The following is a 24559-nucleotide window of genomic DNA, read 5'->3' as shown; positions in this document are numbered from 1 at the left end:
GCCTTCAAACGGCCAATGAAACCGACAAACGCTACCCGAATGTTGCTCTGCGGTATTTTGGCCCATTCCCGGCTAAGCGCTTGCTTGAGGTGATCGATACTTTGACATGTTTTAGTGCCAATCTAGCTTTCTAAAATACCATACAGAATAGTCCAACGGATTGGTATCCGGAGAATTAGGTGGCCATTGTGAGCAGAAAATGAAGCGAGGAACCTCATTTTGTAAACATTCTTGGGTGGCGCGTGCTGAGTCCTGTTGGAATGTCCAAGGTCTGCGACCAAAATGTTTGCGTGCCCAAGGCTTTAATACGCCTTCCAGAATATTTCCGAGATAATATTCGGCATTTATTTTGATGCCACGGTCGATTAATACGAGCGGAGAGCGACCATCGGCAGTTATGGCGGCCCACACCATCACCATGGCCGGCGCTTGCATTCTGGTGGCCAACCGAAGGTGCACATTTCCAGCTGACTTCTTTGGCAAGAAAACATGATCATTTTGTTTGTTTACAAACTGCCGGACAACAAATGTTTTCTCACCGGAGAAAACCAAATTAACTAGTTCACTACTTTCGACCAAGCGAAGCAAATCTTTAGCTCTTTTGAGTCTATTTTCTTTCTTTTGCGGTGTAAGTTCTTGCACTTTTTGTGTTTCAATGGCTTTACCCCGTGCTCATTTTTCAATATTTGCCCAATGGAATATTGCGATACGCTCAGCTCACGAGCCATTTTCCGGCCACTGCGACGCGGGTTTCGATCAAGTCGCCTCTTTATTTCTCGAACCATTTCTGCTGATGTTGCTGTTTTCTTCCGTCTAGTATCTAGTATCATGGTAACGAGCGATAATACGAGACACAAAAGATTTATTCACAGTTAAATGCTGGAGTGCTCTAACGATAGCCACTTGTGGTTTTCTAGCCAAGGTCCTTTTTTTATTTTTAGAATATTATAATAACCTTTGATAAAATGTCACAAATGAGGATGGGATGGCCATTAACACACCCCCTCTGTTTGAAGTACGCTCTTCAAATGACTTCCTCCGGCTGTCGCCTCATATTTTGTGTCACTTAATGTCACATAACGGTGATCTCTTCTGATGGCATCCATTCTATACAAATATTTATGAAAGATTTCCCATTTACGGAAAATGTTGGCAAATAACCTTTAATGGGAAATTCCATTAAAATGCCAATGAAGTAGCATTTTGACACATTAAATGTCAATTAATGATGGAGGGCAACAATGAACCGACGACAAGCCTTCTGTGGCGCAGGCCAACACCATTGATTTTAAAAGCCATAGTGTGGGGATTTGGCTCCTCATCAATGCAATGAAGTGTCATAAGCGTCTATTAAAGTACCACCAATACACAACAATGTATGTTCACACTCAAAATAACCCGCATACATACAAATTCATGTGACTTTGTCTGCGTGTGTGTGTGCGTGTGAAGGGGTTATTTCATTAGACGGCGGCACTTAAAAACAATGATTCCCATCCCACTATTCTGGGTGTTGGGAATCTGCGAATGACACTAAACACGACTCGTGTGTCAATGGGAGCAACTGCTGCATAAACACACTCCGATACAGACACACACTCACACACAACATACAAATATATGTGTATACACCATAAACGATGTGTTACCACTTGTGGTAGTCCAACTAAGTGGTGACTGCGAGTTGGGAAATATGGTCATGGAACGACGACATCTATTGCATGTCATCGTTAGTTTCGTTAGTCTCACAGCTGTTATTCTCATTTAGTTTCTTTTTTCATTCCCCACAATTGTTGGTTCCTCTCTCGAGGATCATGTTATGTTACAACAAACCCCCCATTATTATGCCGGTGTGTGCCTTAGTTGTGTGGATGTCTGTCTTCTGTTTGTTTATTCCTCTTACACAGATGTATACATCTGTATTATTTGCACATGTATATGTGCAAAGGACAAATATTCCTTGGAGAACATGGTTGAGTTTTTTTTTTATTCTTTTGATGTATGGATCGATGAGAAGGGAATATCTGACAGGGGATAATGTAGAAAGTAAAAGGATCAAATGTTAAGTCTCATAGGGGAAATTTGATACTATAAAGGATTTTCTAACAAGAGGTATTTTGAATTACCCGGTATTTCAAAAGTGACAGCTACGAACATTTGATAATTGGAAACGGCGCCATTACTAAAAATGGAACGCATTGAAATTGTTAAAATCACTCAAAAATGGTAAAGCCTTGTAGAAAATTATTAATTAAATTATTAATCGGTGGTATATTTGAGCAGATGGGACGAGTTAGTGATGCAAAAAACAAAAGCCGTGCTCAGCTTTCAAGAACAAGTGGGAATATTGTTACCGTAGCCCAAAAGGTTTGTCCATTCCTCACCGTTCGTTATTTTGCATGAAGTTCAAGTAACACGAAAACTCAAGTAGTGATAAGTAGTCAAAAACAACTACTCGATTTTACTTGCGAGTAGGAAGTGCGCGCCGACGGGAGTGCCCGAGGACTTACTTCTCTTTGAAAAACTAGAGTGGGAGTCGAAATGCTTCATATAGAGTAAGAGTTTACTCGAAGATAAAAATGAATGAGTTCTCGCCAAGAGTAAAATCTGCTCGATTTTGCGCACATTTTTTCTTGCTCGATAAGGAACAAACCATGCTCGCTTATTTTCGAGCCGACTTTCCTCTACATCAAATGGTCCATACATTTCGTCCGATTTTGGCACACTCTTTTCAACATTTCTGCCGGTATCTCAGGAATAAATTCTTCAATTTTCTTTCGTAATGCGTTAAATGAAGCGACCTCTTCTTTAACATAGTCCCACACACAATAGTTCAAAGGCGATCGGTAAAGGAATCACATCATCTGGGAGTGCTTCCGTTCGAATTCGAGTAGAGAGTGAAATTCACTCGAACTTTTCAGAGGTACGATGCTGGCATATTAATTGGGTCAGATGAAAATAAAAAAAAGGCCAGAAATTTAAAATTTCGAAATCAAAAATCGTTTATTAAAAGTTGGATTTGCGATTTCTACCTAGGGGAGAAGCAACATCGACTTTTAGACTTTCCTGAATTAAAAGTCGATTAATCGAAAGTCGAATTATGTATCTCTAAACTTTAGCCGGCCAATAATTCCCAAATGATCTGGAATAAAATCGAAATGACCAATTAGGGCCATATTCACCTCTGTGACTACCTTAACAAGCACCACGACCTCGGAATCCCCAAGAGTTATTGTTGAGAAGACAAAACGGTTTATTGTCCGTCAATGTCATTGGACGTTGATAATTTGAAAATGAGGCTGTTTCAACAGTTACAGTGAATGGATTGTATTATCGATAGATGATTATGGTCGAAGTTGATGGTCATATAAAATATAATACGGCATCCCAGATTCGATTCAAGACCTAAGAAAAGAAATTTGTGATGGCGCCTCAAATGGTCAATCCGTTGAGTTTAATTTTGGCTTTCCAACATTTCGGCCGGTATCTCACGAATAAATTCTTCAATTGTTACTTCTAATGCGTTATTTGAAGCGGGCTTTTCTTTAGCATAGCCCCCCACACCATAGTCTAAAGGCGATCTCTAAAGGAACGTGCAACAAAATTTTCAACGAACTCTCCGCACAATAAGTCCTCTGTTACTCGTGCTATGGCACCTTTTTTTTTTTTGATTTTGGGCAAACAAAGTTGAATATCACCTCACTGAAGTACTCGCAATTCACAGTTGCGTTACGACTCGCAGCAAAAAATGTCGGAAATAGCAACAAATTTTAGAATAAGTAAGCCTTCAAGCGGCCAATGAAACCGTCACACGCTGCCCGAATGCTGCTTTGCGGCCCTTTCCTGGCGATGCGCTTGCTTGAGGTGATCGACGCCCTGATATTTTTTAGTGACAACCTTGCTTTCCAAAATACCCCAGACGCAATAGTCCAACGGATTGGTATCGGGAGATTTTGGTGGCCATTGTGCGCTGGAAATGAAGCGAGGAACTGCATTTTGTAACCATTCTTGGGTGGCGTGTGCTGAGCGCGATGGTTCTGAGTCTGTTGGAACGTCCAAGGTCTGCGGCCAAAATGTTTGCGTGCCCAAGGCTTTAATACACCTTTCAGAATATTTTCACGATAATATTCGGCATTTATTCAGATGCCACGGTAGATTAATACGAGCGGAGAGCGACCTTTGGCAGTTATGGCGGCCCACGCCATCACCATGGCACATTTCACATTGCACATTTCAGCTGACCTCTTTGGCAAATATACGCGATCATTTTGTTTGTTTAGAAACTGCTGGACAACGAATGTTTTCTCATCGACACTTTTTAGAATTTCAATGGTTTTACCCCGAGCTCATTTTTAAATATTTGTCGAATGGAATGGATGTTCAGCTCACGAGTTACTGCGATGCCGATTTCGGCCACTGCGACGCGGGTTTCGATCAAGTCGTTTCATTACTCTTCGAACCATTTCTGCTGACGTTGCTGTTTTCTTCCGTCCACTTCCTTGACGTCGGGCTACGCTACCAGTATCACGGCAATGAGCGACGGTACGAGATACAAAAGATTTATACACATTTAAATGCTGGAGTGCTCTAACGATAATCAACTGTGGTTTTCCAACCAAATATAAAGAAATCACGCTTGAATTCCATCCATGAATAAATTTTTTTCTGGAAAATTCTCACCAAGATATTTTTGTGCGCTGGGAAACAATATATCGAGCTGTCACTGGAATAATTTTAACAGCTGACGGACGAGTGGCTTACAAATGACAGCAGTCTGAAGTTGGTTGCAGTTTTTTCATCTCATGCTGTATATATAATTCCAACAATTGTCCCACTTTTTAACTTGCTATCCTATAGGACTTCCCTCGTTCTCTATTCCACATAATGATGTTGTATAAGCCAACTATGGAGCAGCTGCAAGCATTCTTTACGTTATATTAGTTCTTTGACTGTCCCTGGGCGGCCCTGGCCCTTGTTCACACAATTGGGGTAATAAAGTCCATTAAAACTGGGTCATATTAATGAAAACCGTAAGTATTATTGGCTGGATACGACGTTGCCGCTGTGGTTTTAACCGCTGCAGTTTTAACATGAATTCGTCAACGAACGAACGTTGAGGATACATTGATTCACATTCACAATTTAATTGCCACACACACGACGTGGCAGGCTTTGGGTGTTGGGCTAATATTATCTTCCATTTCTGCAGGATATTTTCGCAGGACTTGTTTTACTTTTTCACTTTTGTACGGCACTAAATTAACAACAGTTTTTTTTATTGTTGCCATTAATTACAAGATCAAATTTATGTTGTTCTTTTGTGTTGTTGTATTGCGGATATAATTGTTGAAAAAATGTTGTTTTTGTTTTTGCAATCAGTATTTCAGCCATTGTTGATGACTTTTCATTCATATCGGCTGGCAAAAAGATAAAAAAACAAGTTGACAGCAGTGCGAGAGGGTGGTTTCATGTTTAACAGAGAAATATTGTTGGCATTTCATCTTTCATTAATTGGCAATCATTGGCATAATTAAATTTTCATTAAATCGGCTTTCTCTGCTCTCTGGGGGAGGAGGAGAAAAAGAAAAACAACACCGTCCATAAATAAATGGTCATTATTTTATGTCCCACGAAAAAATATGGAAATACTTTAAATGACAAACAAGAAATGCCAGATAGTTTTCCGTTTCTGATGGATGCATTCTTATGTGAGAAAATAACATTGTGAGTAATGGGACATCTCTGGACATACTTCTATTGAAATCACTTAATTGAGGATAATGAATGGATGAAATATGTCTATAATTACCATAATATTATAAGGTATGTTTACTACAAAAATGAGGACCTTTTTGCCATTTTCGGTAAGACAATTCCATAGCTTCCCAACGTACCAAAAATACAATACAGCTTGAGAATAATATTATAAGCATAGTTTGTCATAAGAATTACATTAACAGATTAACAGATAATTTTTTTTTTTCATGTGAATTTAGGACCCATTTCCAGACTGAATTTTTAAGGTAATAAATCGGGGGTCCTGTGGTTTATTATTATTTTAATCTCATTTCAGACTGGAGGCATCAAAGAAGTTGCAGGAATTGAATAAAAGCGTAGTCTTAGTAGAGGGATGTAGATTCTCAAAAAAAATATAAGAAAGTGTCAGAGTATCAACGCCACAGGAGGCAGTGACAGCTGGGATATCCATCGAAGAAAAAAATGTGTAAAATGATTAAAAATTAAAAAATAAATATTTTATGCTATTACAAAAAAAAAAAAAAAAACTTAATATAATATTATTTTCGTAAGCTTATTCTACAATTACAAGTATAAGCTTATAATTGGGGTTCAGTTTCAATTATTCTACACTTGTTACACTTACATTTTTCAATCTTTTCTCAAGTTTGAGACTTATGTTCATAAGCTCATTGTAATATTATACTGAAGTCATTTTGGTATGTCGGGTTTCGTTTGCAGCTATGGGTTGACCTCAGACACATACATATAAATGAAACAACGGTATGACAAAAATTATAAGAGTAATCGGCAAGAGTAGAATATTCTGGATTTTGAGTGAATTTTGCTCACACCTAAAATCGAACAAAGTAGTCTCGCTCTTATTCGAGGGGAAAATAGATAATGCTAGATTTTTGTCTACTACAGGAGAATTCTCAAAGGTTTGATAGGGTATTATAAATATAGATAGTTTTATTCAATTTGTTAGTTAATGTTGGGTCCATTGCCTTACCTATTTATGATTAGATCAAGGCAATAAATCTATGGATACAAATCATAATCTTTATTTTTTTTTAATTTTATTAAATGAAAGCAAAAAATGTCGGAAATGGCGTCAAATTTAAGAAAAAAAAATTAGGTTTTGGCACGAATGAAACCGTCACACGCTGCCCGAATATTGGTCTGCGGTATTTTGGCCCATTCCCGGCGAAGCGCTTGCTTGAGGGGATCGACACTTTGGTGTTTTTTAGTTTCCAAAATACTCCAGACACAATAGTCAAACGCATTGGTATCCGGAGATTTTGGTGGCCATTGTGCGCTAGATATGAAGGGAGGAACCTCAATTTGTAACCATGTCTAAGGTCTGCGGCCAAAATGTTTGCGTGCCCAAGGCTTTAATACACCTTCCAGAAAAGTTTCGCGATAATATTCGGCATTCATTCTGATCCCACGGTCGATTAATACGAGCGGAGAGCTAACATCGGCTGTTATGGCGGCCCACACAATCACCATGGCAGGCGCTTGAGTTCTGGTGGCCAACCGAAAGTGCACATTTTCAGCTGACCTCTTTGGCAAGCAAACACGATAATTTTGTTTGTTTACAAACTTCTGGACAACTGTGGCGAATGTTTTCTCATCGGAGAAAACCGAACTCGGCAGTTCACCACTTTCGGTCAAGCGAAGCAACTCTGTAGCTCTTTTGAGTCTATTTTCTGTCTGTTGCTGTATAAGTTCTTGCACTTTTTGGCTTTACCCCGACCTCATTTTTCAATATTTGCCGAATGAAATATTGCGATATGTTTAGCTCACGATCCATTTTTCGGCCACTGTGACGCGGGTTCCGATCAAGTCGCTTCTTTACTTTTCGAACAATTTCTGCTGATGTTGCTGTTTTCTTCCTTCCAGCTCCTTGACGTCGGGCTACGCTACCAGTATCACGGTAAAGAGCGATGGTAGTGCTCTAGTGATAGCCACTTGATGTTTTCCAGCCAGATATAAAGAACTCAGACTTTTTCTGGTAAATTCTATCCAAAATGCTGTTGTACGCTTGTAAACAATATAATGAGCTGTCACTGAAATATTTTTTTACAGCTATCGGACGAGTGGCTCAGAAATGATAGCAGTCTGAAGTTGCTTGCAGTTTTTTCATCTAACCCTGTATATCATTTTCTAGATGTAGAAAAATAGCCACGTTCGGATCATTTATTTTCAATATTCCGAGTTTTGTAAGATCCAAAAAAATAGGTGGAACATCCAAACTATAAAAATGGGATGACCTGCACTGAAAACCTAGTTTCTTATACCAACTGTATTCGTATGCTCATTGCATCAGTCACCACCCCTTATATACCATCGAGAGTGGAAGTCTCTACTTTTGCTTAGAATGAGGAATGTGTTATATCAGTCCTTGGCGTTACCGCGAGAGAGTTAGTACTTAACTGATTCCCCAACCTTTGTTCATAGAGACCCATGATCGAAAATCCAGCAATTCTCATTTCTCATTATTTTGCCAAATTGTTTGCGTTTATTTGTTCCCAACAATTCATAAATTAATCTACAGAAACTTATGGATGCTTTCTCTTGAAATGTCCACCCATCTCCTTATCTCTACATTTTTCGTTTTGAAAGTTTCTGTTCTTGTTAACTTTAGCACTTTCGTTTTCTTGTTGAAGGTGAAAGGACCAACACTTGTGACAGACCGACAGACAGACAGACAGCCCAACTACAACAACTCCTGTCCTTATCGGACGGAATTCCTGCTGTCAGTTAGTGGCATGTTATGCCTTCTAAGCTCCAGTATTTGTTACTTATTTTTCCAAAAACACATCAAAAGTTTTACAAACTTCGCCACTTGAGTTGTCCTCCTCTTCCTTCTCAAAATCAAATTCGTATGAATTTGAAATATGAACAAATAGTGTGGATGGTGGGCGATGGAGAATTATGAAAGGTAAACTTGGCTCATGTGGCTGTGTGTGTTTGAAGATAGAATATATTTTTGGTCTGCTTCTTCGTTAAGTTTTTCTTTGTCTCAACTCAGGTGGGCAAAACGGGGAAGTGAAGTGTGAGAGGGGTACCATCCTGCTTTAGTTGTAGGAGTGTATCTAGCTGCTGCTGGCACTGTTGATGTAATTCAGTAATGTAGTTTCTGGATGATTTTTATCATACTAGTTTCAACATTTGCCTTTGCTTAAGCAGTGTGAGTGTTTCTGGGTTTGTGTGTGTGCGCTGTGTGCCCATGCATAAATGCGATTTTAAATGAAAATGTTTCAGTTTCATAACGTAATCTCTAAATGAAAATCAACTTTGAATGGAAGATCATGAACTCATAATGCCATAAATGGCAGATTGTTGACAATCAGGGATGGCTGATGTGGCCGAGATTGACCACAGAGTTTGGGGTAAGGGAGGTCAATTATTTCTTCATCTCATTTCATTTGCATGAAATACTATTCTATACATATCTGTAATAAAACAAGCATTATTTTTTATATTCAAGAGGTTTGGATTAAATATTTTACTAATTTTGTATTTGATAGTTGTTTGGGGTAAAGAATCCGGAAATATGGTGGGGGAATAATTATAACGGAGACTACGTTGATAAATATTGACGTAAGAATCTCATTAGTAAATGCTGGGTTTATTGCGTATATTTTGGCATCAGGAACTACTTAAAGAACAGTCCACTTACACCTTATTTTAACATTAACATGTCTTGGAAAATAAGAATTTACCAATCTGCCAAAAAGAGCCAATAAATAATTTAAACAAATCGGTAGTTATATTTCTGGAATATTAGAGTTTAAATTGTATTTAGTTTTACCACCAGTTTTGCTTTGTTTTCCTGATGGCGGGTTAAAATTCCGATCCTTTGAGTGGTAGTCATAGTGTATGAAGTTACCATTTGTTTTTCAAATTACTGGTATATAGTTGTCAGTATTAGTAGTGCTAAAGGTTGTACATATGCATACCACATTTTTGTTTTGTGATAAAAAAACTACCACTTAAATGAAAACCGTTATATGGGGACTATACGAAGACGTGAAAAATACTCTTTTTTTCGAAATTGCCATATCTTGAAAACGGTTAAATATATTGAGAAAAAATAAGCGGCACAAGTTAGCACAAATCAAGCACAACCCAGCACAACTTTTATTTTTTCGAAATTCGAAAATTGCAATTCTGACATACTTTCGAAATTGTCGTATTTTTTCGAAATTGGTAAGAGATATCGAAAAAATTTTAACGAAAATTTTTAAAAAAATTTTTTACCACAGAAATTTTTTTGAATTTCGAAAAAAATCGGCACAATTGAGCACAAACCTAGCACAATTCAGCACAACTTTCCTTTTTTCGAAATTCGAAAATTGCAATTCCAACGGACACCACATGAATTATGTCGCTGAAATCGTCAAAATACCGACTATCAGGAGGTACCATTATGTGGGGGCTATACGAAGACGTGGACCTGCATATAAAAATTTTTTTCAAAGGCTGTAGTACCCATTACGAACATTTAATACGAAATTCGAAACAATTCCGGTAAATAATGTCGCTAAAATCATGAAAATGTCGAATATCGGGGCTATACGAAGACGTGGACCTTCATACCAAAAATTTTGCCATAGGTTGTAGTACCCATTAGGATCTTCCAGTAAGAAAATTGGAACGATTCCGGTGAATAATGTCATTAGGATCTTCCAGTGAGAAAATTGGAACGATTCCGGTGAATAATGTTGCTGAAATCAACAAAATACCGAATATCGGAAGGTACCGATAAATGGGAGCTATACGAAGACTTGAACCTGCCTTCAAAAATTTTTGTCATAGGCTGTAGTACCCATTATGAATTTTAAATGCGAAATTTGAAACGATTCTGGTGAATAATGTTACTGAAATCATCAATCACTATCTTGAGGTACCGTTATACGGGGACTATACGAAGACGTGAACTTACATACACAATTTTTTGTCATAGGCTGTAATTTACATTACGAACTTCAAATACGAAATTTGAAGTTCTGTAAATAGTGTCGCTAAAATCATGCAAAATCTAGATTATCGGGAGGTACGGTTGCATGGTGACTATACGAAAAAGAGGACCGACATGGCCCACGAACTGCGTATTGGTAAACTATGCATGTATGCAAAATTTTAGCCTTCTATCTAAATTCGTTCGGAAGATAGCGTGATTACAACAGACATACAAACAGACGGACATTACTAGATCATCTAAGAATTTTACGCTGATCCAGAATATATATATATATATATATATATATATATATATATATATATATATATATATATATATATATATATATATATATAAATATATATATATATATATATATATATATATATATATATATATATATATATATATATATATATATATATAAGGACAAAGTTAATATACCCTCCATAGAATGGTGGAGGGCATAAAAAATGAAAAACTTTTATTCTTCTTGTGGATTATTTTTATTTTTTTTATAGAGAATATGATGTCATGTAAATGGCCGAAGCAGCAGTTTATTGTCAGTTGAGTCCTTTTTATGGCATTTTCCATTACTTTTGCAAAAACTTCTGGCGATAGGTCCTCATATTCTTGTCGGATATTGTCTTTAAGAGCTGAAAGAGTCTGAAGTTGGTTGACATAAACCCCCGACTCCAAAAAAATTACAAAAGAAGTCTGCAGCGGTCAAATCAGGCGATCTTACCGGTCAGTGCAAATCGCCAAAACGAGAGATTAGGCGGCCGGGAAATGCATCCTTCAGCACGTGCAGTGTGTCCCGTTGCACTGTCCTATTGGAACCACATATTTTCCAATCCCAACTCATCAAGTTGCGACAGAAAGAAGTCTTTGACCATCGCTTTGTAGCGCTCGCCATTCACAGTTACCGTTAGGGCCGCGATGTCTTCGAAAAAAAAAGGTCCGATGACTCCTCCAGCGAAAACGGCACACCATACAGTGATTTTGAGCGGGTGTAATGGCTCTTCGTGGATTACACGAGGATTTTCAGTGTCCATGATTATTTTTGATGAAAAAATCAAAAATGAAATATCATCATCTTCTTGGTGGTGATTGCGGATGGCTTGAACGTATGTTAGACCCTATTGGACTTTATACGGACACATCTTCAAATCTTGTACCGAAATTCGCTGTAAAGACCGTCGACTGATACCCATTTGCGTGACATGTCGTCTGGTCGATGTCGACGGTGCTTCCATGACATCCTCGGCTACAGTGGCAATATTTGCTGTAGAACGGTTACTCCGGGTCTGCCAAGCCTGACAGCATCTTTTGTTGTGCCTGTCTCCTCGAGGCGAGCGGCTAAACGTCGCAGTGTTTCACCAGTAGGCGTTTGACGGCCAGGAAATCTGAGACGAAATTCACGTTGTCCAAAAGTCACCAACCCATTATTGGTCAAATAAACTGTCAACAATATTCTGCGTTCTGAAGTAATGTAGAGTAGCATTGTCTATTAACGTGTATTTCGCATGTGTTCACTACATTAGAGGCCTTTAAGGGCCAATCGTAAAATTTATAGAAATTACTTTTGCACCACCTTGTTTATGCATTAATGTCCAATTAATCTCAATTCGATACTAGGCATTAAATAGGATGATTTTTCCTAGATGTATTTTTCACTATATTCTTTTACAATTAAGGGGGGATTTTGGATAGGGAGTTGTATGTCATTTGTACTTATAAACGGTACCAAAAGTCACAGCCAAAAATCTTAGATTTAATATTTAACTTTGTCTAAGAAAGTAAACATTTTCTGCCAAAATCGTACAATTTTGGTACTAAATTGACTTAATGTGAAAATGAAGAGCTTGAATTCTGGTGTGAAGGAGTCATTAACTGCGGTATCTGTAGTCATTTGTGACATGGGAGTTTTTTTAGAAAATGTTAAAAGGTACTAAATATTGTAAAATTATAGCTCAAATTCTGAAAATAGGAAAAGGGTGTCAATAGAAATGTAAATGCAAAAAAGTGAATCTAGAATTCTAAAATGGTGTGTGGGTCCCTGAAGGTGTTATGGATTTGGGATAAGGCGGGATCTTCGGAAAGATGTAATTTCAGGTTGTGAAGAGTACAAAAATGCAATAAATTCTGCTCCAACAATAATCTTCCCTTAACAATTGTTCAATTTCAATTGTTTTAATAAGCGTTCTTGAAAGGGGGTCACATTTTATTCTATTTACCATCACTTGACTCGATTTGAAATCCATTTTCATAACTTTCATTTTCATAAATAATAGTTCTAGTGACTTCTTTTTTTTAATATCGCTAATGTGATTAAAATAAAACCAGCAACAATTGTAACTGGAGTGCACTCAACTAAACGAGGTTCCTCCCTGTCTGTTGTGATTTTTTTCTGAATGACGCGCCTAAAGTGCATCCTTTCAAAATCTTGTCTTTAGCACTTGTTATGCTCTTTGTAAGAAATCGTTGGGTCTGCCATGTTTCACCTTAGTCGGTCACAACCGAATTCTCTTATAATGAACGAAAACAAGGCATATTGTTGAAAAATTTTCAACAATAATATGTTTGCAAGTCTCCCAGAAAAACCCTAAGGGTGGAACAAATACTGAGGGTAAATATAATTTTCTCTCTCACAAAACAAAAAGTGCAAAGAGTAAACGAACAAAAACAAAATATTTGTAGGATAACAGATGTCAGTTATAATTTAAATTGAACTAAACGCAAACCAAGAGATTGTTTTTTCTGGTTCAGAAAGGGTTAATAAAGAACAGACAAGAAAAGAAAAAAAGAGAGACATAGTAAACCAGAAGCAGATTCACGTATTTTAAGAAAATTAAAAAATTAATTAGCAAAGACACAAACAACCAAATTTTTTCTCAGGCTCAGAAAGGGTTAATATAGAAAATAATATAGAGAGATGGTAAACCGGAGGAAGATTTAGGTCTGTTAAGATAAAATTAAATTAAAACAAGTATCTGTCGGTTTTGCCGACTGGTGTATACCCTCAGCCAATGTACGATTATTTAAAAATATTTTGACTTCTTTTATGATTATTCGAATGTTTAACCCCTTAAGTGAGAAATGTGTCAATATCGGCCATTTTGTATCGGAACTAAATAAAAATGATATAAATATTTCGACGTGCCAGGTTTGAACTATATTGATAACTTCCTTCAATTTTCATGACATATATGATACTTTTTGGATTATGTTAACATGTGAGTGAGGTACCAGATACCGTCGACCGAAGTATTTCATTTTCATGCTTCATCTAATGCATATAAAAACATTGGTATGGGCAATATTTCAAGACAATCGAACATTTATATCCAATTTATGGAAAATCATAAATTTCATATTCATCTCAGGTTTCTGGAAAAGAGACATATATTTAGATGTAGCAAGTTGCAAAGAATCGCTGGACCGATATATTTCATCTTAACACCAGATCTTGGGTTTATAAAAATATTGGGATGTGTGAAATTTTAAGATAATCGGATTCTTACATAACATTTTTTAAGAGTTATAATTATTCAAAATTTTTACCCTTTGTGGGGGAGGCACTTGATGGAGTGGATCGATATTATCAATTTTTCCACCTGACCTAGAACTGACGGAATTGCAAAGTTGGAACAAATTCGGATTATTGTTTCTCTTTCTGAGCAAAAATATTTTTTTTTGTTTTTTGAAAATTTTGACCTTTTGTGGGGGAGGTACCAGAAAGAGTGGACCGATGTATTCCATCTTGGCACCAGATCTTGGGTTCATAAAATTATTGGGATGTGTGAAATTTGAAGATAATCGTACTCTTACATCAAATTTTATGAGAGTTGTAATTATTCAAAATTCTGACCCTTTGTGGGGAGGTAATTGATAGAATGGACCGGTATTGTGCATTTTAGCACTTGACCTAGCAGTGACGCAAATATTAGGATTCTCAAAGTTGGAGCAAAATCGAATTATTGCTTCTCTTTTTGTGCAAAAATATATATTTTTGAAAATTTCGACCTTTTGTGGGGAGGTACAAGAAGGAGTGGACCGATATCGCCCATCTCCGAACTCGATCTAGGCTAGATAATAATATTATGATGTACCAACTTTGGATCAAATCCGATACTCCCTTCGAGAGTTATCGTGCGCATCAGCTAGCCAGACAGTCAGACGGACGGACGGACGGACATCGCCGTATCAAATGTATAACGAGCGAAGGTTTTCTCAGCTTCAGAAATGGTTAGTAACGAGGAAGAGAGTGAGTAAACCAGAGAAATGTTTTTAAACGAATTTATGACGGAAAATAAATTTAATAAATTTTCATAGAAATTGCTGCGGGTTAAGGCTGTGCTCAAACGAAAGTTCTCAAGGAATAATGTCCATATATTCGGAAATTACTCCTCTAGACCCTTTGTTTCAGTGTTTTGTATATTTTGGGCTTTAAATGAATATAATTATAATATAAATATAAATAATTTTTAATTGGCGATTCCTATATCTATAAATTTATTTTAATGTACCTCAAAATGTCCTTTTTCTCCTTCCCTTTATTAACCCTTTTTGTACCGGAAAATTATTCGCATAATGTTGGACCTTTGCTACTTAAATTTAACATGGCTCAGGGTATACATCTTACGTTCTAACTTGTTTTTTACATTTGCTTAACCATTATTTATTATCCGTACTGTTTCTATGTTTGGAATTTCAAAAGCTTAAATAAGTTTGTTTATAAACAACTGATTATTCAACAGCTGATATTGCTGGATAATTTTTACTGGCGAAATTTTCCTAGCAAGAATTTGCAAACTCTCAACAAGTTAAACTGTCAAAATGGTTCCCTCGGATCTATTTCAATTACTGGGCTTTTGGGTAAACGAACAACATCCAGTAACAATTTGTGCAACTTGTCGAACAGAAAAACATTCCTCACATCCCATTGTGCAAATGATTATTGTGAACATCAGCAACTGATAACTTCCTCTGCCTGAGTCTGGCACGATTTTTTTCTCGTCGTCATTGTTGTTGTTGTTGTTGTAGCGCATTAAAATATAATCCGGAAATATGTCATTTCAATACTCGAACTTGCAATACTCGTTCGAATGAATGGCGTGAGTATGTCATTGCTCGCAAAGAATAACTGTCATATGAGGGAAAGGGCAAATGTGAACATACACACATACATACATACGTGTGAGTATCATTATGACTGTCGTCATTTCTGGCGCTGACAGCATTGTTGCAGAGGCCTTTATGTTTTGATTAAAAATGTACTTCATTCAACAATGAATAGCAGTAGTAGTAGTAGCTCTGGTCTGTTTTATGCAGCAGCATTACCTATTTTCAACTATTTCCCCAACTACTGGGAATGATGGTGACAATGTGACTGGATGGCCGGCTACCTCGACATCATCTGTTCTATAATTGTACTTGGAGTGTTTCATTTATTCACATTTCAGGGTTCTGCAGCTATAATGTTAGGCTTAATGTCACCGCAGCCGTAGTTGTAGCCATAATCATTATCATAGACAGCAGGAGTATTGCCAGGCAGCTAGCTAGTCACTTCACCACCCCGTTCCCCCCTCGCCCAACATTCCCATAACAATGAAAGTGGTTGGTTATAATAATGTCATTATTACTATTATGGCTATATTTTTATACATTTTCCGTAGCCTTCTCCGTTTCGTTGTTGCTATGTTGGCATAATGTTGCTTGTGCCTCTCCTGATAGTGCTTTAATCCCATCGCTTTATACACATCCTTTAGGTTTGGTTTGAGGCACACACACACATACACGCACACTTGATGTAAGCCTGTAAATACAGCAGCAGGCTTAATATTCAATGAATGATATTTATAAGATTTAACATAAAAATGATAGAGAAAAAAATTCCTACACTCAAAAAATTTATAAAATTGGTGAATTATGTTCGTACAGATACAGATAAAAGATAACAGGTAAACAAACAAGTTAAAAAGTATCAGTCGTGTTTGCCGACAGATGTTTAACCTCAGCTATTGACAGTTTTTTTAGGAAGGAGGAAGGAGTTGGACAACATAGTCTATTTCATATAATATGTATGTCTGATATAAATATCACAACGTACCAGATTTGGACAATATCGACTACTTTCTTCGCTTTGTATGAGGTATGTGATAATTATTGTAAAATGTTATAATGTGAGTAAACCGAAGTATTCTACTTCATCTAATGCTGATAAAAATATTAGAAGGTGCAAAATGTAGGGAAGATCGAACATATATCTCTGTGGTGGAGGTACCAGAAGGAGTGGTCAGACATATTCCATATTCACATCAGGTCTTGTGTTAATAGAAATATTGCGATGTACCATGTTAGAAAATAATCAGATACTTATTTCGCATTTTATGTATGGGAAGTGCCAGAAGAAGTGTACAGATATATCCCATCTTCACTGTAGATATTTTGTTCTTAGTTATTCAAAATTTTGACCCATTGTGGGGGAGGTACTAGAAGGAGTGGACTGATATATCCCACCTTCACACCAGATATCATGTCATCCCAAAATGTAGGTACAGGGTGAGATAAAAAAAACTGAAACCAACTTAAATTATTCCAGTGACAGCTCATTATATTGTTTACAAGCGTACAAAAGCATCTTGGTGAGAATTTTCCAGAAAAAAAATGTTATGCGTTATGGAATTCAAGCGTGATAGTGTGATTTCTTTATATTCGGCTGGAAAACCACAAGTGGCTATCGTTAGAGCACTCCAGCATTTAAATGTGACTGAATCTTTTGCGAACACAGCAACATCAGCAGAAATTGTTCGAAAAGTAAAGAAGCGACTTGATCGAAACCCGCGTCGCAGTGGCTAACAAATGTCTCGTGAACTGAATATTCCATTCGCAAATATTGAAAAATGAGCTTGGGGTAAAGCCATTAAATTCCAAAAAGTGCACGAACTACACCGCAACAGAAAGAAAAAAGTCTCAAAAGAGCTAAAGAGTTGCTTCGCTTGGCCGAAAGTGGTGAACTGCCGAATTTCCAACAGTTTGTAAACAAACAAACTGATCGTGTTTACTTGCCAAAGAGGTCAGCTGGAAATGTGCACCTTCGGTTGGCCACCAGAACTCAAGCGCCGGCCATGGTGATTATGTGGGCCACCATAACAGCCGATGGTCGTTCTCCGCTCGTATTAATCGACCGTGGCATCACAATAAATGCCGAATATCATCGCCAAAATATTCTGGAGGGTGTATTAAAGCCTTGGGCACGCAAACATTTTGGACGCAGACCTTGGACATTCCAAAATGACTCAACACGCACCACCCAAGAATGGCTACAAACTGATTTTCCTCGCTTCATTTCCAGCTCCCAATGGCCACCAAAATACCTCCGGAAAGCAAGGTTGGCACTAAAAAATGCCAAAGTGTCGATCACCTCTAGCAAACACATCGTCGGGAATGGGAAAAAATACCGCAGGGCAAAATTCGGGCAGCGTTTGACGGTTTCATTGTCTGTTTGAAGGCCATAATTCGTTCCAAAGGTGACCAATTCGAAAAATCTAAACTTATTCTAAAATTTGATGCTATTTCCGACATATTTTGCTTCGTTTAATAAAAAAATGTAAAAATATGACTTTTGTTTTTGTTACAGTTTTTTTAACTCACCCTGTGTTAGTGAAATTTTGAGGAGGGTCTGATGCGTATTTCGCATTTTATAAAATATATGAAATCTCGAAATTTTGACCCGTTATTGTCCATTTTTGTACCTGATGTAGCACTATTAAAAATATTGGGATTTAAAAAATTTCCACAAAACTGGATGATCCTTTCGTGTTCTATGCGGTAAATTATTTTCTGTGAAAATGTTGGCCTTTTTTGGTGTGGGAGGAACCAGAAGGAGTGGACCGATATTGCCCATCTCAGAACTCGATCTAAGTTTAACAATAATATACCAAGTTGGGATCAAATCGGATACTTCTGTCGAAAGTTATCGTGCGCACCAGGCAGACAGACGGACGGACACCCCTTGATCAAATGTTCTGAAACGGATTTTTTTTCGAAGAGGCCTAGGGTCTATAACCTTAATATCGATTAGGAACGTTTTGGCAGGTGCCGTGTCATAATTCCCACGGACATAATTCCCATTATAATTTTGGGGATTATGGCCGATTTTTTTTCGGTCAAAGCCCTATAATGGAATGGGGATTATGTCCAAGAAAAAACCAGTTATGATCCTCGGACAGTTGGGGACACAATGCGGACATAAACGGGTGTGGGAAAAACATTGAGATTTTCTCCTTTGGGTATGTCCAGCACCGGCTAACGCAATCTGAAGTTTTCTAAAGTTTAAACTATTTTTATGTAGTCTCCTCTGAGTATGTCCAACAGCGAACCACAGTTTTCCAAATTTTATACATTTTTTAAGAAGCCTTCGGCCGGCGCTTGAGGTTTTTCCTTCAACTATGTCCAACAGCTGCTGATGCGAACCAAGGTTTTCTAAATTTGATACATTTTGTACGAAGCCGGACTTCGGCCGGGGGTGCAGGTTTTTTCCTCTAGGTATGTCCCGCACCGGCTAGCGCGAACTCAAGTTTACTACATTTAACGGTCATACTCCCCATGGGGATTATGTGGAAGCGAAAACCGGCCATAATCCCCATTCTTGCAATGGGGATTATGTCCGGTCGCCGTTTTAACCGTATCGAATGATATATACCTCTCTGAGGGTATAAAAAAATAATGAAGCAAGTTTTAAGTGAAAGGTCGCGGGGATTTCTTTGCAAATGTATGGACCGCATAGCCAAAACGAAATTCCGTCTAAACAGATTTTTCACCTTAAGTAAAATTACCGATAAAAGTGCTCACTGTAAAAAACTTAGAATGAAGCAGGGTTCAAATGAAAGATCTCGGGAATCACTCTTCAAATATGTAAACCGCATAGGCAAAAACCATTTCGATCTAAGCTATCTTTCGAATTCTCTGAAAATTTATCGCTCAACTTAATTAAAATAACAGATAAAGGCCCACGGCACAAAAACTAAGAATAGAGCGGGGAAAGACCTCGAGGATCACTTTACGTTAATATGCGCCTAATAGTCAAAAATAATTGCATACCTTGAGAATCCACTGAATCATTCTTTGAGTGTACTCTTGATCTCAAAATGAAATTCAGTAACATGCTTTCCATATAACTCAAAGGGGGAGCAATATACTTTTCTTCTACTGCTGCTGTTGCTACAACATGTGAAACTACTTAAAAGCCTAGATAGCTTGATGTATGGCAGAGTTTGTGGGCAATGTGTAAGTTGGTGTGTGAGTGCGCTTGTGTGTATTTGCAGAGTTTTCTGTGGATTTAGGCCAAAAGACCTGGTAAAGGTTCGATTGTCAGGGGTATAGGTTGAATGATGCCACTTTTACTCATAAAAGCATATCATTTATCCCACATACTCGACTATTTACATACACACATACATGTATCCACTACCACTACTGCTACTATTGGGATTTGAGTTCGTTTGAGAGCAAATTTATATCTTCTTTTACAACATCATAAATTGTGTGGTTGCTTTCGTACCTCAAGTTACTTTAATATCCTATTTGTGTTACTTTGAGATAATTATATTTTAAAAGAGAATTCATTTTGGGGTATTTTGAGATTGTATGTTGCCGCATGTGAGATTTATATGCATGTCAGAAGCCATTATGAAATTTATGGCGAAACAGTGTTCGGTGGCATGGAAATTAATAAAGCGAAAAATTTATACTAAATATTGGTATTACTGATAATAACACTGTGTGACAAATTTCATTTTTTTAAATTACGGGAAAAATCCAGCAAATTATGAAAGTAGAGCTTAACAAAGATTGTACGTATATTGACATTTTGAAAGTTTAAATCGAAAAGTAACTAGGTTTAGGTTGTTGAAGGTGTCAAAAAAAGAAATATTCTACAGAAAATTTAAAAATCTTAAAATTTTCCATATGTCGCACAGTGTTATCAGGAAGCCAAAAACTAATGAATTTTCACATAAATTAAATAATTTACCATGTCGCAGCGCAGCGTGTATTCTACGAAGGCCGCAGACAACAATGTATTCCATCCATATTTGTTCTTTAAATACACAGCAGCGAACCAAATGTCGGACACGTATATTACGGTCCAGTGTAAATTTCCCATCCATATTCTTCGGCCGGCAAAGACTTTAGACATTCCCCCGACCCTTCAGTCCGAGAACACGTCAACCGCTTCATATATTTTCCGGACAAAAGTCGAACCAAACACGCACCACAAATCGGAAGTTTCATACGAATTTCGTCTCGAATTAGGTCCGAATTTGGATAGTTTAATTCGCTGGGTATACGAATATGTTCCAATACAAGCGTTTATGATCTATCACAGGTAAAAGCATATGTTTTTGAAATATGGAATAACATATTCCTAAATATACAGGGTGGTATAAAAAATTGCAACAAAGTCAAACCCCATAATTTTTACATTTTTTAATTTTATTGAATGAAAGCAAACAATGTCGGAAATAGCATCAAATTTTAGAATAAGTTTAGAATTGGTCGCATTTGGCACGAATTATGGCAATCAAACTGCCCGAATGTTTCTCTGCGGTATTTCGGTCCATTCCCGGCGAAGCGCTTGCTTGATGTGATCGACACTTTGGCATTTTTTAGTGCCAACCTTACACTCCAAAATACACCACGGCTCACGAGCACTTTTTCGGCCACTGCGACGCTTAAAATATCCATTTCCTGATTCTTATCACTAATATCTTCGGAACTACAAGATAAATCAATACATTGGGCACCATTTTGATAAGGCAGGAGAGTACGCTATAGTGTAGTATGTAGATTTTAATACCCCATAATGGGTCATTTTTCGACTTTTTCAAAAATTTCCGCCATAAAATACTAATTTTCTTGCATTGCTCCGCAATCTTTTCAAGCAACCCAATCACATGACCACTTATTGGATAGGCATTGTTATAAGCTTTAAAATTATACATATCAGTTTTGTAAAAAACTTTCGGATCGGATAACCGGGTAAACGACATTTCCCCACTAAAAATTACTTTGCCTAATCAGGTTAAAATACCTACCTCATAATTGCATTTAAGTCCACAATCGGTTTGGGAATCAATCTTTGCGGTGTTATGACCGAAAAAGCCTTCCTCTCTACGCTTGGCTCACACACGCTCGTAGCTAGCTGTCTACGCTTTGTTCGCTCCCGCTAATGGCCAGCCCACTGCTCATTGGTAGCTCCCCGCTTGTCGCAAATAGATCTCAGCTCCAAGCGTGCTCAACGGTCGTAGTCCGCTCATTCCAAATTTTAGTCGTCAGCTGCTGGCTCCAAGCACACTTACAGTTTTTTTTGCCGACTCACCGCTCGAATCTGCTTATTCTTAGTAATCTGCTCATCGCAACCTCTTACTAGCCCGCTTACAGTCGGCTTGTAGACTACCAGGTTATTACCCCCACAAGCTTTCACCGCCCGAACCACTCTTAACACACTCTTCGTAATCAGCTACCAGTCTCAATATTGTCCAAAGCTCCAAGTCCGCTTACTCCTTATAGCTGGCTCACCGCTCGTGGACTGTCAAACCAGACCAGACCAGCTTACCGCAGCCAGCTACAAGCCCACTTACTCGTCACTACTACATGCATCGACGCTTCCTCCAAGTCGACCACTATATTCTAGCTAAAGCTGAGCTCGGATTTAAACACTTGGATCTATTTTGGGCTATATTAACAACTTACAAATGAACTTATCCATTATTTGGGCATATTTTATTTAGGCATATCATCAAAAAGAGGTAGTTATCATTTGCCCACTAACACTCGACAAAAATGTATAAAAACTACATTTTCGGAATTAGTTCTCAATTTCCACAAATCATCTTTTTTACTCTATCCTATGATTTTTAGTTCAACACAATATGCCACAAAATACGCCACGGTTGCAAACATTAAGGGTTGTGTCAGGTCATTGTACTTTACTATACCCTTAGCCTTATGGATGCATAGGGTATATATCATGTCATATGTCCTAATCGTCCTTAATCTAAATTAAGGTCTTAGACCATAGGTCCTTATATCGAATTCGGAAATATATCGGTCCACTCCTTCTGGTTCTTTCCCCCTACAAAAGGTCAAATTTTTCATAGAAAATAATTTATATGGAATGAGAAAGGAAAGGATCATCATCAGGACTTGCACTAAAGTCGTAATATTTGTATTAGTGCTAGGTCAGTGGGATAACTGACAATATCAGCCCACTCCATCTACTACCTCGGCCACAAAGGTTCAACATTTTGAATAATTTTTTTTACTAACACAAGATCTGGTATGAAGATGAAATATATTGAAAATATGCATCCGATTCTCTTTAAATTCCACACATCCCAATATTTTTACTAACGAAAGATCTTGTGTGAATATGCGAAGTTTCCGTCTACTCCTTGTGGTTAAAAATGCGTAAATCCTTTTAAACTTCGCACTAAAAAGAGATTTGGCGTGACGATTATAGATATCGACACTTACCTTCTGGTAACTCCCCCACTAAGAGTCACAATTGTCAGTATTTATATCCCTCATAACTTGTGAAACAAGTCAGTGATTCTTTTTAAGCTTGGCGTATATAAATATCTCTCTCGATCAGGGATTTGTTGTGAATAAGGAATCTATCGGCCCACTTCTTCTGGCTCCTTCCCTACAAAAGTTAAACATTTTGATTTTCACTTACGAATATATGGTACCTCAGGCATATTTCAACATTTTCCGAAAAATATCACATTTCTCATAAACTTGAAGAAAGTAGTCAATATAGCCGAAATCTGGCACGTTGTAATAGTTATATCAGACTAAGATCAGATGCATATGGACAATATTGGTCTACAACTTCAGAACCTCTCGCATAAAGGGTCAAAAGTTGCGTATACATCTGTCGGCAAAAGCGACAGGTACTTACTATTCGTCGAGTCTCGGATTTTTTGGACTCGTACGTTCTTAGGTTATGTTACTTTTCGCAACCTAAAAGTTTGCATTTTTAAAAACACTTTGGTACATGTATCCTGCCCTCCATCAGTGACTCCTATTTCACATTTCAGAATCCCAGCTCTATCGGCTCACCAAAATTCCAATTTAGTACACATAAGCACACATGTCCATAACAATTTCCCTATCGGTTCACCCAAATCCAAATTGTACCAAATTTAGTACATTTTAGTATATATCCCATCCCACTCATAACTTGTTAATGAAGAACATAAGTTCTATTGTAGTTTTGTTAAGGAATAACCCACTATTTTTAGCCCACTGGTAGTAGTGTGTTTGCATTACCTCTCAATGGATTATTCAGCTCATACAATTTCTTGTTGGGCATTTCATCTCTAGTTTTGTGTTTGAATTTGAAGCAATTGTATTGATTTTATTTTCCGATAATTATTCACAGAATATTTGAAAATAAAACATTTCTTTACCGTTCAATATTGATATTTGATATTTTTCGATTTCCAAGATTTTTTCTTTCTTTACAAGTTTTTAAAATTTATTAAACTCTTAGTTGTCCAATAGCATATTTCAATTAGCAAATCAATTTCATAACATCATTGCGAAGCTGAAAGCGAAACTAAAAAACCAATTACAAATAAAAACTTCTTTTATAAATATGAAACAATTTACAATATTTTTTTCTCTCTCTTTTCAATTTCAGGTATGTTCTTTCTTTGTTGTGTGAAATCGATGTAAGTTGTAATATAAATATGTAATATTATATTCAACATATTTACAAAAACAATAACAAGCAGTCAGCAAATTGTTCTACTGCAGCTGACGAGATGTAATATTGAAATG

At 37.2% G+C, this 24559-nt stretch overlaps 1 protein-coding gene across 3 annotated transcripts in view; it reads left to right on the top strand.

Annotated features, from left to right (window-relative positions):
• LOC101892243 (bifunctional heparan sulfate N-deacetylase/N-sulfotransferase) overlaps positions 1-24559 on the top strand; it is a 296793-nt gene that overhangs the window by 127801 nt on the left and 144433 nt on the right. Inside the window, exon 3 of one of the 3 annotated variants that reach the window (XM_059131766.1) lies at positions 24420-24450. The exons of the other annotated variants lie outside the window; for them this stretch is intronic. The gene's annotated coding sequence lies outside the window, so the exon portion shown is untranslated. The remainder of the gene's footprint in view (positions 1-24419; positions 24451-24559) is intronic. 3 annotated transcript variants of the gene reach the window in all.

The sequence above is a fragment of the Musca domestica genome, unplaced genomic scaffold (genome assembly GCF_030504385.1).
Source record: "Musca domestica strain aabys unplaced genomic scaffold, Musca_domestica.polishedcontigs.V.1.1 9, whole genome shotgun sequence".
Lineage (NCBI taxonomy): Eukaryota > Metazoa > Arthropoda > Insecta > Diptera > Muscidae > Musca > Musca domestica.
Note: the sequence above shows the minus strand (reverse complement) of the source record. Positions and strands in the feature narration are given on the sequence as shown.